Source organism: Calonectris borealis, chromosome 6, assembly GCF_964195595.1.
Source record: "Calonectris borealis chromosome 6, bCalBor7.hap1.2, whole genome shotgun sequence".
NCBI classification, from domain to species: domain Eukaryota; kingdom Metazoa; phylum Chordata; class Aves; order Procellariiformes; family Procellariidae; genus Calonectris; species Calonectris borealis.
In genome coordinates, this window is record NC_134317.1 from 11,397,638 (window position 1) to 11,411,381 (window position 13,744).

At 36.8% G+C, this 13,744-nt stretch overlaps 2 protein-coding genes across 10 annotated transcripts in view; one reads left to right on the forward strand and one right to left on the reverse strand.

Annotated features, from left to right (window-relative positions):
* The window catches only part of PARP9 (poly(ADP-ribose) polymerase family member 9), a 542,373-nt gene that overhangs the window by 267,599 nt on the left and 261,030 nt on the right, over positions 1–13,744 (reverse strand). The gene's annotated exons all lie outside the window — the stretch shown is intronic.
* ZNF148 (zinc finger protein 148) overlaps positions 1–13,744 on the forward strand; it is a 40,922-nt gene that overhangs the window by 1,954 nt on the left and 25,224 nt on the right. The window contains exon 2 of one of the 9 annotated variants that reach the window (XM_075152798.1): positions 7,439–7,652. The exons of the other annotated variants lie outside the window; for them this stretch is intronic. The gene's annotated coding sequence lies outside the window, so the exon portion shown is untranslated. The remainder of the gene's footprint in view (positions 1–7,438; positions 7,653–13,744) is intronic. 9 annotated transcript variants of the gene reach the window in all.

Here is a 13,744-nt window from a genome sequence, read left to right on the forward strand (position 1 = left end):
GTACAGTCAGATTCATAGCAAAGGCAGGCAAACCCAGCTCTTGTTGCGGTGATTAGGGAAAACTCTACAAAGTTCAATTGCATGCTTTCCTGAAAACAGTTGTCATGGCCTTTCTTCATGAATACTCAGTTGAATGTACGTATGTATTCAGTTTCCAAAAGTATTTTCTTCGTAGTTGTTTCTGGATATCTGCATGCCCCTCTTCCCCAAATATCCATGTAGTTAGTGAGCTCATATAACTGAATAAAGCTAAAAAAGATGAGGCTGACCTCTTGTATTTAGCTGCCATGTGCACATGTGCTTTTTCTGTCTTCGCTGCTCAGGCTAAGGCCTGAGAGAACAGATGTATATGTAATCTATGCTTCTGTTATTGTCCTTCTTGTCCATATGTGTTTAATTTCTACTGTATTGTAAACATGTTCTATTTATGGAAAATCCCTAATATAATAGATTATGAAATCAAATTATAAGTAGGTAAGTAGCTACTTGAAGAACCACAATGGTTAAAAAAAATTGGAAGAAAAATTACTCAGAATGTGAAAAGTTATATTGCAGGCTAAATTGTTGACCTGAAGGAACACATACTTCTGTAATATTTTTATGTAGCTTCTCAAAAGATGATTTTTCGCTCTCAGTTTAGTGTATAAAAGTTTATTGGTATTAGGATTTAAAGCTCTGTGGAGTGTGCATGTATTCTAGAGAGAGTTGGCATTGTACAACCACTGAGGTTGGAAGTTCTTACTTCCAGCTGAGAACTTCTGTGTACCAGTAAAGCTAGAGCTGAACTACAAGAATACTAAGAATGTATTACTGTAGTGAAATATGGTGACAGTACATCTCAAAAAGTGTAGCTCACTTCTAGATGGGTTCTTTGCATCACAGGTTCGATAATGTAAATTTGCAAATAGTGAAGTTCAGGGTATGGATTTAGGTAAAACATTTTAAAATTTACTAATGGGGAGGAAGGGTTTGTTGTATTCTAGTATTTTGGGGAACAGCAGAGTGGGATTGTCTTCTGTACCTGCTGCTAGAAATTTGTGATATTTTTTGTGACTAGGATCTTTGTAGAGTCTTCCTCTGGTGAGGACCGCTATGTGGGCTGTTGTCCTGTTGTAAATATTACAAATGGAGAGCTGTCTGTATGGAGCAGCTTGATGGAGTAGGTCTTAATCTATGAAAACCACTTTAATTATTTAGCATAATTTGGGATTAAGTTTGGTTTAATTTTTACTCTAATAAAAAATACATTTTTCTGTGCGAAGTAACAAATGTTAAATGAGAAATAGTAATGTTGGTGTAACGTCTTTGATAAATAAACATACTGCTATTGCTCTGGAGACCCTAAACACAAAACTGAGGTGTCCAACTTTCTTGTCCAAACTTAACAATGTCTTTTATATTAAATGAATGGGACAAGGAATGAAGAGTAAATGCTATTGGAAATATTTTTTACTTTGAAGACTCTTAAGTTGATCTAACAGATAAATAGATATGTTTTATTTAAAATAAGTACTTTTTGTGCCTTTGCCTGGCATTTTAATGATAGCTGCCTTGCAAACCAGCATCATTTATGATGAAATTGATTCAAGCCTTCAGCTTGCAGTCTCATCTGCATAACTGAATGTTTAAAGACAAATGAAGTCCCACAAAGTCTCCATGGATATAAGTAGACATGGGTGTCTGCTTCTATCAAGTTGCAGGGCTTATGTGAAGGATCAGTACTGTCATTAACTTGCACTTTAATTTGTTTGTTTTTTTGACAGAAATACTTTTGGGAGAATAGTATTTCCTGGAGTACTGAGATTCATGAAGTCGTCCCCCCCCGTGTGTACTGCACTCTGTGCAGAAACCCTTGAACTAGTATTGAGTTTATACATTTAACTTAGTGGTTTTTAAGAGCTGAGACATAGCTATTGACAGGACATATCAGCAAAACATTGGCTATAATATATAGCTATATTCCAAGCACAAACTTCTGTCTAACAAAAGAAAATCCATTCAGGTTTTCATGAGATTTATTTTCATTTACACAAATGCTGTTACTTACTTTATTTCAGTACTTTCCAGTGAAGTTAAAAACACAACTCCATCTGTTTAGCTCATTAGTATTCTATATACATTTTAAATATACAATTTTTTCGTCATCTACATAGAACAGAATATTTTGTACATCAGCAATAATGCTGTAAACTATGCAAGTGACATAGGTTTAACCTATTTAAATTACAAATTATTGTTCAAATTACAATACAGTAACATATGTGAGTATTTCAATATTATAAGTGATTAAATTCTCTTCCCTTAACTGCATATAGAGATATTTTTTCATATATCATTCAGATATTCAGCATGTTGGATAAAATATCTGGAAAAATCCATAATATGTTCTCACAGAACTTGATTATAAGTGTGTCCTAAGGGGAAATTCAGTGTCTTTTAGAAAGACTGTGGAAAGCACAATGTGCAGAAGGGTTAGGATCCCCGATAACTTCTTCCATAGTGTCAGAATTTTATTTTGGGAGATTATATAGAGACTGATACTGCTTTTGCTCAGAAATAATTTTTAGTGTACTCTTAAGATATTATCAGTGTGTTAATGTATTCAAGGCTATGATATCAAGAGGTAGCAGTGCAAATACTGTAATATAGTTAATGTATTACTAATTTATATTACTTCATGATTTCGTTGCGCTTTGGAAAATAGCAAGACATATCTCTTTAACGGGGTGTATCTATATTGGCCTGATCCTGCAACTGGTGTACTCTACTGGCATATTAGTATTACAATATCTGCATCTTGTCACAGTTAGTGCAGAAAACTTTAAGACAGTACTGTCTAATTCTTCCCTTATGACTAGGATGACATTTTTATAAGCGCAGAATTAAACAGTCTGATGATAAAAAGAAATCTGTGTGGGAAGAAGTTCCAACCTGCAAACAGCAGTAGGGTATAATTTATGAACAGCCTATCAAATATAAACTGTCTAGATCTCTTGCACTGGAAAAAAAAAACAAACCAAAAATGAAGGTGCCTGTAAAATGTCTGTAAAACAAAATAATTTCTCGATATAACAAGTGATATTAGTAACGCGTAAAGCTGTTGTGATATCTGTGTAAGTGAACTCAGATATGAGGCTGGTAACTCTTCTGCTCTAAAATTGTTTCAAATGGCGGCTACATTCATGAGGTAAAAAGATGTCCATTCATAAATTTTTCGACAAGCATCTTAATGTTTTTGTAATAATTTCCCATAAAGTCTGTATTAACTTTTACTACTTATGTACCCCAAAATAGATATAAAAGACATCATTAAAACGGTTTACAATGCCAGTAACATCATGACCAGGTCATGTTAGTGCAAGAGGTGAAGTGAGAAATATTTATGCTGGGCAGATTTGACATAGTCAAATGTTCACTAGCAGTGTTTAAGAAAGGGGAAACAAACGTCTTTTCATACTCTCTGAATTTTAACCTCTACAGGATTGCCCTGAAAATTTGTCAGTTTTCTTTTTTTCTTTTGTTGGGATTAGATTTGAAACAAGAAAGTGGTGATAGACTCCTAAAAGGTTATGTGTGCATAAGTATGTGTGTATATGTAAAACACTTGTAGCAGGTGTTTATGATGATGTCTGGCCTAAAGCTCTAGTCATCGAGTATGAGAAATGTTCAGCATAAGGTGAACTTTGTTTTGCCAAACAGTAAGCAGCGTGTTATGTGAGTTAGCTGCCTGGGATGTAACTGTGTTTTATAGTTTACTGGGAAGGGGCAAAGCAAGTAAGCAACTTCTAAATTCACTGGCTTTCTGCTGGCTTCCTTTGGTAGTGAAAACTATTTAGTCTTGCTTTCAACAAGTGAATCTGTAGTACTGCATTGCAAACATTCTTTAGTTTTGTAAAGGGAGGCAAGAGGGAGCAAATGAATATTAAAGCCAAGAAATGAGTACATTTCATGGGATCCATGCATGATTTTTTTAGTCTGTAAGCATTATAACAGTCAGTATTTCCAGATGCCGTGGATGACTTCAGAGTTTTTCAAATAAGAGTACTCTGAAGCAAATTATCATCTCTGTTGCTGACCTCCTGAAGTACGATTCTCCCCTGTTTTTGATCACATACACAGTGGTTCCTAACATAGGTCACTGTTATATGTGAGTCTCTGTCAGATGAAATATATGTGAGATGGATGACAATTGTCAGGCCTTTAAGTTGGGTCATTTATAGCACTGAGCATTTCTAGATACAACAGTAACTATGTAAATACATTTAAGAAATCATCTCGTTTTGTGTCCTTGAAGTTTCTTTTAACAAAGGAGTTTTTCATGAAAGATTGGTAAACTCAACCAACTCCCTTTTTGCTCAAGTAATCTTACACTTGAAGAAAATTTTTATAACGACCAATAGTGGTCAATCCTCAGGGTACCAAGATGTGATACCATTATTTTAGACTACAATCAGTTGCAGGTTTTCTAGAAGTGTCCGTGGAATATTGGTTTTCAACTTAGGTTTTGACCTTATAACCATTTTTTTTTGGTAACATCTAGTGTGAAGGTGCCCTGTGTGAATATTGTTTTAACAATACCAAACAAAAATGAATCATTCATATGGGAGAAAGACTGCCATCATCCCTCAAGGAGGAAAGCTTTATTAGGCTGCTGTTCTCAGGAGCTTCCTCTGTCACTGGTGAACCTGACGGTTATACTCTGTGATGAATTTTCATCTGAGTCAGCAAAAAGATTTGAAAGTTATGTGATTGTCTTCTGGGGATTGGGAAAGCTTGTATTGTTAGGGGGTGTAAGGAAGTAAGGGGAAGCTACTTGGCTTTAATGTTGCTTTTTCCTTATAGAGATTATGAAGTTTTCTTTTTAAACGACTTGTAGAAAAGAATTTTTATGTATTTAAAATTTTTTATGATCACAGATTATTTATACCCGACATGAAATTAAGGGATTGGGAGGGGGAATAAAATAGAGTTTATAGGAAAGGAGCATGGAGAGGATGATCATCCAGTTGTCATAGTATATTGCTTGAATGTGTAGAATAGGTGGCAATTTGCAGCCAAAAGCAGTGGGCTTGTTGTCTTAATCTGACAGTTAAAAGTAGATCATGCAAACCAGGCATGTTCAGGCTTTTCTGGTGCCTGTTAGGGACCTGTACTCCATGTTATATATACTGTATTGGATCAACTTTAAGTGTGAGTTTACTGTCACTTTTCAAGGAACAGCAATGTAAAAGGACAAACTGACAGAAAACCTAATCTCTCAATTCTTTGCATGACCTTGCAGTTTACTGTCTAGTGAGCCTTTGTGTCATGCCTGGCTTACATTCCTTATAGGTCACAGGACAGGCGTGGGGCTTTCCACAGTTGTGGTGGTGATGAGAGTATGGCTGCATACACAGAAAGCATGGGATCTGTTGTAGTTATGTGTTACATGCCTAAAATTTGCTGTAAAATTGGGCAACTCTTCATTTCCCATCTTTGGTTGGGCATAAGTTCAGCAAAGCGGTCTCGGCTCTGGTGCTTGCATCTTGGGTGGCTGAAATTGTTGTCCTGTTGCCTATGGGACACATCTGTGCATTGAGGGAACCTGGGTGAGTGCAGCTGCATCAGCGGGTTGAGGGCTTGAGGTCTTGAGACTCTTAACATGGTTGGATGAGAAAATAGTATCTGGAAAGCAATCCATAAACACAGGACATGCTGGGTTTTTCTTTTACCAGAATCCTGTAAGAATATTTTCTTACCTTCCTGCTTGCTTGATAGTATGGATTATATTGAATGTATTTCACCAAGACTTGGCTTCAACATGAAGTTATTTGGCTATGGGTTCTCAGAAATTTCAGACCTGTTTGGAAGGGTAGCTCTTAATTGTTGGCCTGTGAGTTAATGGCATCAAGAACCTTCAAGATTTTTGTTCCTAATAATTATAGGAGTTATTATAAACATGAATCATATCTTTTGATCAATCTGAATTTCTGTTTTAGTGTATTCTAGCACTTAATTAGCGAGAATTAGCTGCAGGGTACCAAAGTCATTGAGGAAGAATTCAATTTCCACAATCTTTTTATTGAAGAGGGCACAATCCTGAGAAATCTGAGTTTTATTTTTTGGATTATTTTTAATGTTAGTTAATGGGCCGGGTTATCTATGTTATCATTGCTCTTATAAAATGGCTACTAGACATCTCATGTTTTGGCTTGCCTTGATCTGAAAATGGGCTTAAGTGCTTTAAAATTGTTTGAGAAATGTAAAACGGTAATGAGGAGTAATCACCTTGGGCTATGTTATATAGAAGTCTGCAGGATTCCTTCTTTGTACCGTTCTTGGAGTATCAAGGTGAAGAGTTACCTGGAAGTTCTTGTTGGGGTTGTGGATAGTCTTTTGAAGAGGATACAATGCAGCAGCAGACTGGATTTAGTAGTTACTTGATTTGACTTTTTTTTTCCTTTGGAGTGAGGATCAGCCAGATTAAAAGAGGCCGATTTACAATTCTGGAATTTTATGTAAGCAGGATAGGAATAGTTCTTAGTTGATTTAATCTGACCACAAATGCTGGTTATCAGTAGGGAGGTGGTGGATTTGTTGCAACAATGTGGAAAAAAAATCCTAACTGTACAGAAGTGTACTCTTAAAAAACTTCTTTGTTGTCTTGGCAAATTTACGTGGTCTGTAACGTGCTTGTGTTCCAAGAGGGGGTTTTGAGAAAGGTGACCTAGTTGCTCACTTCCATGAATTTAGAGTTTATTTCTACTCCTTCTCCCTCTGGCTGATTTCATACTGTCTTTAAATACTAACGTGTCCATTTATGTGCTGACTCTTCTGCTTATTCTTGATGAAGATGCTTAATACTGTTCTGATGCTGTTGTAACAGAGTGCTGGTTAGGCCACAACAATCCCTAATTCCACTGATGAAAACTGCTCCTTGGTGCCCAGTTCATAACTGGTTGAATACTCTGAAGAACAGTGATAAATTTTTTTTTTCCTGTTCACTGTTGGTCAGTGGTCTCCATAACGGAGCGTCGCAAGGTCCTCTGCTCCTTGTTTTACATGATGCGTTAAAGGAAAGAAAGGGCCTCCACCAGAACATACTGTCTGAGATGCTGTTTCTAATGATACCTAAATGGTTGTCACTTCACTGTTTTCATATGCTTATCCAGCTGCCATCTCTGAAGGGTCCAAACACCTTATGGAAATGTCTTGTGCATTATGATTAGTAACTGTCACCTGTGATCCTTTTTCTTTCCTCAGAGGATTATTATATGGGCTTTTTTTTTCCATCGACTGTGTTATGTGTGTGTGGGCCTTGTGTTTATTTTAGCAAAGTGAAGTAGATATTTATGTGTAGTTTATTTTCTATGTTTCATGTTTAGTTTCATAATGTTTAGTTGCTAGGTGTATTAGTCTTGTGGAATAGGTCGCTGAAAGGCCTTTATTTTTACTGTAGGTAGGGTAGACCTATGGCGTTTGAGGAGTGGAGTGAAGCAGTCAACCAAGATCTATGTCTTTGAGCTTCAGGAAGGGCTCTTTTAGATCTTCTGGCCCAGACCACTGGTGGCTTTGAAAGATGGCCACTGAAGGTTACACTGCGGTGTTTGAAGAACAATACAGAAAGCATAGGATTTGCTTGGTCTGCCTGCAGTGAATCTTTTACTACAGAGGTACTCATTCTATCATGTCTTGGACTAATTGGATTTTCTGAGGTTACTGTTCCATCTGTAGGCGAAGGGTATGTTTGAAACACAGCTGAAATGCAATAAATATACATTAAAAATAAAATAAAGTTACACTGGGATATGACACTGCCTTCTCAGCAGGTTTAAATGGGAAAATGTTCCTTGCTAGTACCACCATGTGAAAAGTTACTCTACAGAGAGCCAAGGATATTTCTCAGAACTTGTTTCTAGATGTTACACAGAATGTAATCTTACCCTGAATAAGTTTACTGTAATGAAATTAGGGGAAAAAAAAATGTATACTTAGTGCATACCGATGTCCTAAAATTGAAATTGCAACTTAGGAGAGTGGTTCCTGTATTCTAAAACACTTGCATTGCCCTCACAGCCTGAGAGCCCATGTTGAAATAATGCTTTCAAATACTGAAGTAAGATCTAGAAATACTGCCTGTGCTCTGTAAGGTCTGTTTTGTATCCGTTATCCATGTCCTTCTTACCTATGGTTTAGATTACTGTTGGTATTTTCCTGCAAGTTTTCCTTATGCTGTCATGTATGTAAATGAGGGATGTCTTCCAGAATCTCTGAGACCGCTTTCACTGCCAACTTCAAATCTTTTGGATCAAAACCTTCTTGATTATCCTTCCGTTAGCTTATTGTTCAATGTTATTTAGTCTACGTGGACATATTCAGTAATTGGCTTGAATTTTTCTGTAATTACTATTTTTCTTTAATGCATGTACACAGCCTTTTACAAAACAATGAAGCTGAAATAAAGATATTACAGGCAAGAAAAGCATGCTCTTAAAAGAACAGTTTTAGGTATAAGTCAAGCACGCAAACGTTAAAATTGCAGCATTGAGCTTTACCTATGCCACCTTAATTTTGCCATCCTAAGTGTATGTACATCACTATATTAGTAATATATTGTACCCTAATATTAGTCTTTCGTGATACACGAACACAATATTTCTCCCCCCCAGAAGCCCCTACCTTTTTGAACATACAGGATACATGCTGCTCCTTGAATAAGCAGCTGCTCTGTAATTTGCTTTCTTCTCGTTGCATAACGTATGTTCTCATACTGTGCTCTGCTTAATCCTGTTCTGAAGGCGGAATGAATATATTTCTTTGTGAAATTTCTGTAACGGTTATCAGTAGGTTTCTGAGGCCCTCATAGGTAGTTCCTGCTGCTCCCTTCACACCTAAATCCTCGGTCAGTCATGGCCCCTGTTTTGGAGACAAGAAAGTGGAAATACGGGGCGGGGAACGATTTGCCAAGATAACCATTTGCCCAACAGCAGTGGCAGAGCTGAGAAAAGCAGCCAAATTTCTTACAGTTCTGTTACAACATCATGGTGGTAACCAGTGTTTCCCTTTTCAGTCTGGCTATCGTGCTTACCTTTTCTTGATGACGGTCCTACATCTGTGTGCCCCATTCCTCTAGTGATTCTCCACCAAAGTGGCTACTCTATGTTAGTTGGAAACCTACTGGTTGTGCTTTCTGATCAGTGGTTAGGTCCCAGGAGAGGCCAGACCCCTCTCGCCCACTTTCTCACAGTAATTACCTAAGTAACTGATGTGGGCTTACCTTTCCATCTTACGTGTGCCACCTTCTCCCCTCAGGAGCTGTCCTGGCCGCAGGAACAAGAGCACTGTAAACTGATTAGTTCACTCTTGTGACCTATATTGAACGTTGCTTATTCTTACAAGTATTTCACTATGCCTCAGGGAAAAGCAATGGATATTTCTTATTTTACAGCTGGAGAATTGATGCCTGGGAGTAAGATGAAAATTTGTGTTTGGTGTGGATGTCTACTGAGCTCTTTAAGAGCTTTTTTTTTAAAAAAAAAAAATACAGCATTGCATTCATCATTGTATTTTCAAAGTATTGCTGTCATTGATTTAATTGCAGCCTTGAGTATTCAGCATTTAGGGTAAATCTGACCCAAAAGTCAGAAAATGAGGGAAGTATAATTATTGGTCCCCTATTTAAAAAAAAAAAAAAAAAAAAGAAAAAGAAAAGGTTTGGTGGAAGTGGCTTGTGTAGAATTGTGTAAGATCTCTGGCAGGGTCAAGGAGAGGATCCTATTTTGCGGGATAGCATTCAACTGCTTAAATGTCCATGTCTTGTGTATACATATTTCAGCCCTTGCAACAAATGGAGCAAGGATATTATGAACTATCTCACTAGTTTCACCTATTTCTATGGAGCAGATCCATCCAGTGTGCTGAAGGAAATGACGCTTTGTAGAAAAAGATATATATATCATATAAATATATATCTCATATATATCATGTATACAATCTAATAAAAAAAAATTATCACAGTGCCAATAAGCTAGAGAGGCAAATTGTGGTGAACTAATCGTGGTATCCCTGACTTCTGTATGTTTGCATGTGACTTCTTGTATTCTCCCAGGGCTTTTTGTATATAATGTTTTAAGGATTTTTAAAAAGTAATCTTGAAAGAAAAAACAGAAATTCTGTTAGACATACATCTATACAGACCTATGCCATTTGGGCCAGTAGGGTAACTGATAGCAACAGCAGGTTGTCATCTTCGGTAAAACAACGCTAGCATAGTGCTAGTGATGAGAAGAGATGCTTCACAAATACTTGCAGATAGCAGAGGAGTGGTGAGATGCGAGGAATGTAAAGGTTTATAAAAAAAAAAATCACAGTTTTTAAAAAGCAACATATTTTTCTTTTCCGTTTATTTTCGAGGTGAAATTATATGAGATGGGCTGAGACAGTTAGGCTGTGAATGCTGAGCAGGGAAGGGCCCACTCCTGCATCCTGTTTGAGCTGCTTCTGACACACTGTCTTTATGGTAAATCTAGTCAGTGAGTTTACCTGGCAGAAAATTAATAACTTTAAAAAAAAAAAAAAATTTCCCAGGCTGGTGGACTGCATAAACTAGTATGTATTTATATGAGCACCAGAGCAGGCACAAAAGGTAGGGTGGACTCTCACAGTTAGGAGGCGGGAGCAGGACTGCCCCTTTCAATGACAGGTAGCTGTTAGATTGGCTCAGCTATGTAATATAACTGCACTGTTATCAAAATCAAATGAAAAAACATTTGATACATTATCTGAAATATTTTTGCAAAGATTCATGCATGCGATACATGAAATTTCACAAAATCTTAACCAGCTGGACTGAAGTTACAAACTGCTAAAAGTACTTAGAAGATGGTGGCTAGCCTGAGTTATGTGTAGTGCTTTCTCTCCTGCATATAAATTTCATCTGAAGTCTCCGGAGGGACCACTTTTGAGTGCCTGAGTTTCATAGTGTAAGGGCAGAAATTCTGTATTGTTCTTTTGGGATTAACTGTACAGTGCTAGAAATTCCCATATAAATTCTCAAAACAACTACTTTCTAGTAGTTTATAATTTAGTGCCACAAAATCAGTGGGCTTTTTTTTCCAGATAAAAAGTAACATTGCCTATGATTTTTTAAATATTTGAAGTATGTTGCTACACTGGTGACATCCCTGTGGATTTTGACATGTAACTGTGGCTTTATTAATTTAGTATTGAAAGCTTTCCGATACATACGTTTGATATTAGATTATGGTTATGCTGGTGATGACCTAATACTGATTTCAGGATAAGCAAGGTGGCAAAGATTTTCACGCATGGATAATTTTGTGCACGATAAGTAGATTTTCTGTGAGTAATCCTGTTGATTGTAATAGGACTATTCACAGCTCAGTATGAGTGTAAATCTTTGTGGGATCAGGCCCTGTACTGGCATGTGTTCAGCAACATGGAACATTTAGAAATAACTGTGCAACAAGTCTTAGGAGTGTTGGTATCATATGTTACATTTTAGAATGTGTTAATTTTATGATCCGTGAATCTTTTCACAATGATTTATGTTTGATTACTTTCTTTTTGCAAGTCAACACATTTTAATTCATTCTTACAAACACTTGTGTGTTAATTTCACAATCTTCCTTTTAGCTATGTCTTATTTTTCTGAGTGGGCAGAAGAGATGATAATTTTATTTAATGCTCTTTATTTAGAACCATTAAGTAGGGTATTATTTTTTACTTTCCATGCTTCTGCAGTATGTTAAAAAACTTTTGGTATTGTGAAAGCTAGCTGTGTTTTCTTTTATATTGGACTATGTCCATATTTTAATAGTGCAAATAAATATCTTTTCTGATGTGAAAATACTCAACATGTTTCATGGTCTGATAGGGTTTTTAAGTGGACGTTAGGAACCTGCCAAGTTCTAATTTTTTCTTTTGTTTGGAGAGGATTGGATTGATGACAGTTTTATTCATGGTAATGCTTAAACATAACATGAATTATGCACTTGTAGTTTTAAATATGCTATTAGGCCATGTTGCTATCTCTTTCTTCATTAGCATTAGGAATTGCAGAATTATTTGTGACTTTTATACTTCCTCTTAAGAAGAAAACTTTGAGAACATAGATATACATTTGGCATAGCTTTTAGGTATGTCTGCGTGGCAGCTGTAACTCCTTCATTTGTGTGTGTACATTGCATTTGCGGAGCAGTTTCACAATACGCTTTAATCTAATCTAACCACTGACTCCTGCTGAAAGAAGCGGTCCTTTTCCCTCCTCCCTGCTTCTTCACCGGGACTGTCTGTCTCCCGTACACCCTGCCCGCATGGTCCCACTGATCCAAAGGAGAGCTAATGGCTTTTCTGATGGGTATGTTTTTGTCCAGCTCCCTTCCTAGCTGCACAATGCTGTGCTCAACGCAGTGAAGGCAACAAGGTCTGACTCGGGGAGAGGTGCAGGGCACTACCCCTTTGAGCAGGTAGCCCATGTGTCAGATTGTTTCTGCAGCTGTATCACTGAGAGTTGGGTTGACTTTTTCTAAATAAGAAAACACACCAAACGTCTCATTGGAATGGCCTTTTTGTTGTTTGTTTCCTTACCTGAATTTCATAATGGATTTATTTTTAATCTTCACTTTCTGATAGAAGAATGTGAACCTCTTTTGCCTTGGTAGCAGTGTAGTGGGGTCTTAGTTGTAGTGCTTTTTATAGGAGTTTGTCTGCTTAGAAAGGTTTTATTGGAAGTAAAACTGCTCTGATTATATAATGATTGGCTTTTTTTATTTAGCTTAAACCTTTACAAAGTGAATTACACTAAATAGGGAAGGAAAACAAAAAACCCAATTCTGTACTAGAATAAGAATGGTTACTTAGGGAGTTTTGTACATTTATATACGTTATATTCATTTAAGTTTACAGTTTAGCACAAATCATTGTAGTGTGACCATAGAGGTGAGCCATAAGAAGCAAAAATATGGTTAGGGGTTTCCATAGATTGCCTTTCTTGTACGTACGTTTTGTGCTAGTAGCCTTTATACCGTTTGTTGTTCGGTCCCAGCATGCACTCATTCTTCCAAAGGCTGTTGTGGAAGCAAGGATGTGGTAGGAATGTACTTGGGTACATCTTCTGTAGCTTCAGGTATTTGTTCATTAGGAAGTTTGCCTTGTCTTACCTTAAATGAAAACACACTTCCCAAAATGTGGAACTAAAATAATGTCATTGGGCTACTTCCAGTGTAAGGTTACCCTGAAACCATTTAATACCTTGAATTAAGCTCAGCCTCAGCATTTCTGAGGGGAATCTTGGAGATAGATGTTTTCATCAGAACAGTATCAAGTTGCTAAAGGCATGTTAGAATTGCTGTTGTGCATCCTGGCTCTTGTGTTTGGGTTGTTGAATCTTAGAAAATACGGTCAAAGGGAGTTTATGGCTATATATGGAAGTAATATTTCTATCTCAAGTCTTTGTTAGAATCCTTCAGAAGGAGCTAAGGTTTAACCCAGGAAAATAATTAAATTTTAATGAACTTTATTTTCCGGTCTTCCTCAACCTTCCTTCATTCTATTTTGCCTTGGAAAAACAGTGAGAAGTTAATATAGGAAAGAAGTGGAATGGGATATGGATATAGAAAGTAGCAAATCCTGCTTTTTAATGCTTAAAAAAAAGTAGAAGTCTTAAAACAACAGACTTTTGCAGGAAATTGTTTACAAATAGAAAAAGGCCATCTTACTTTAAAAAACAGAGCAAAAACATTAA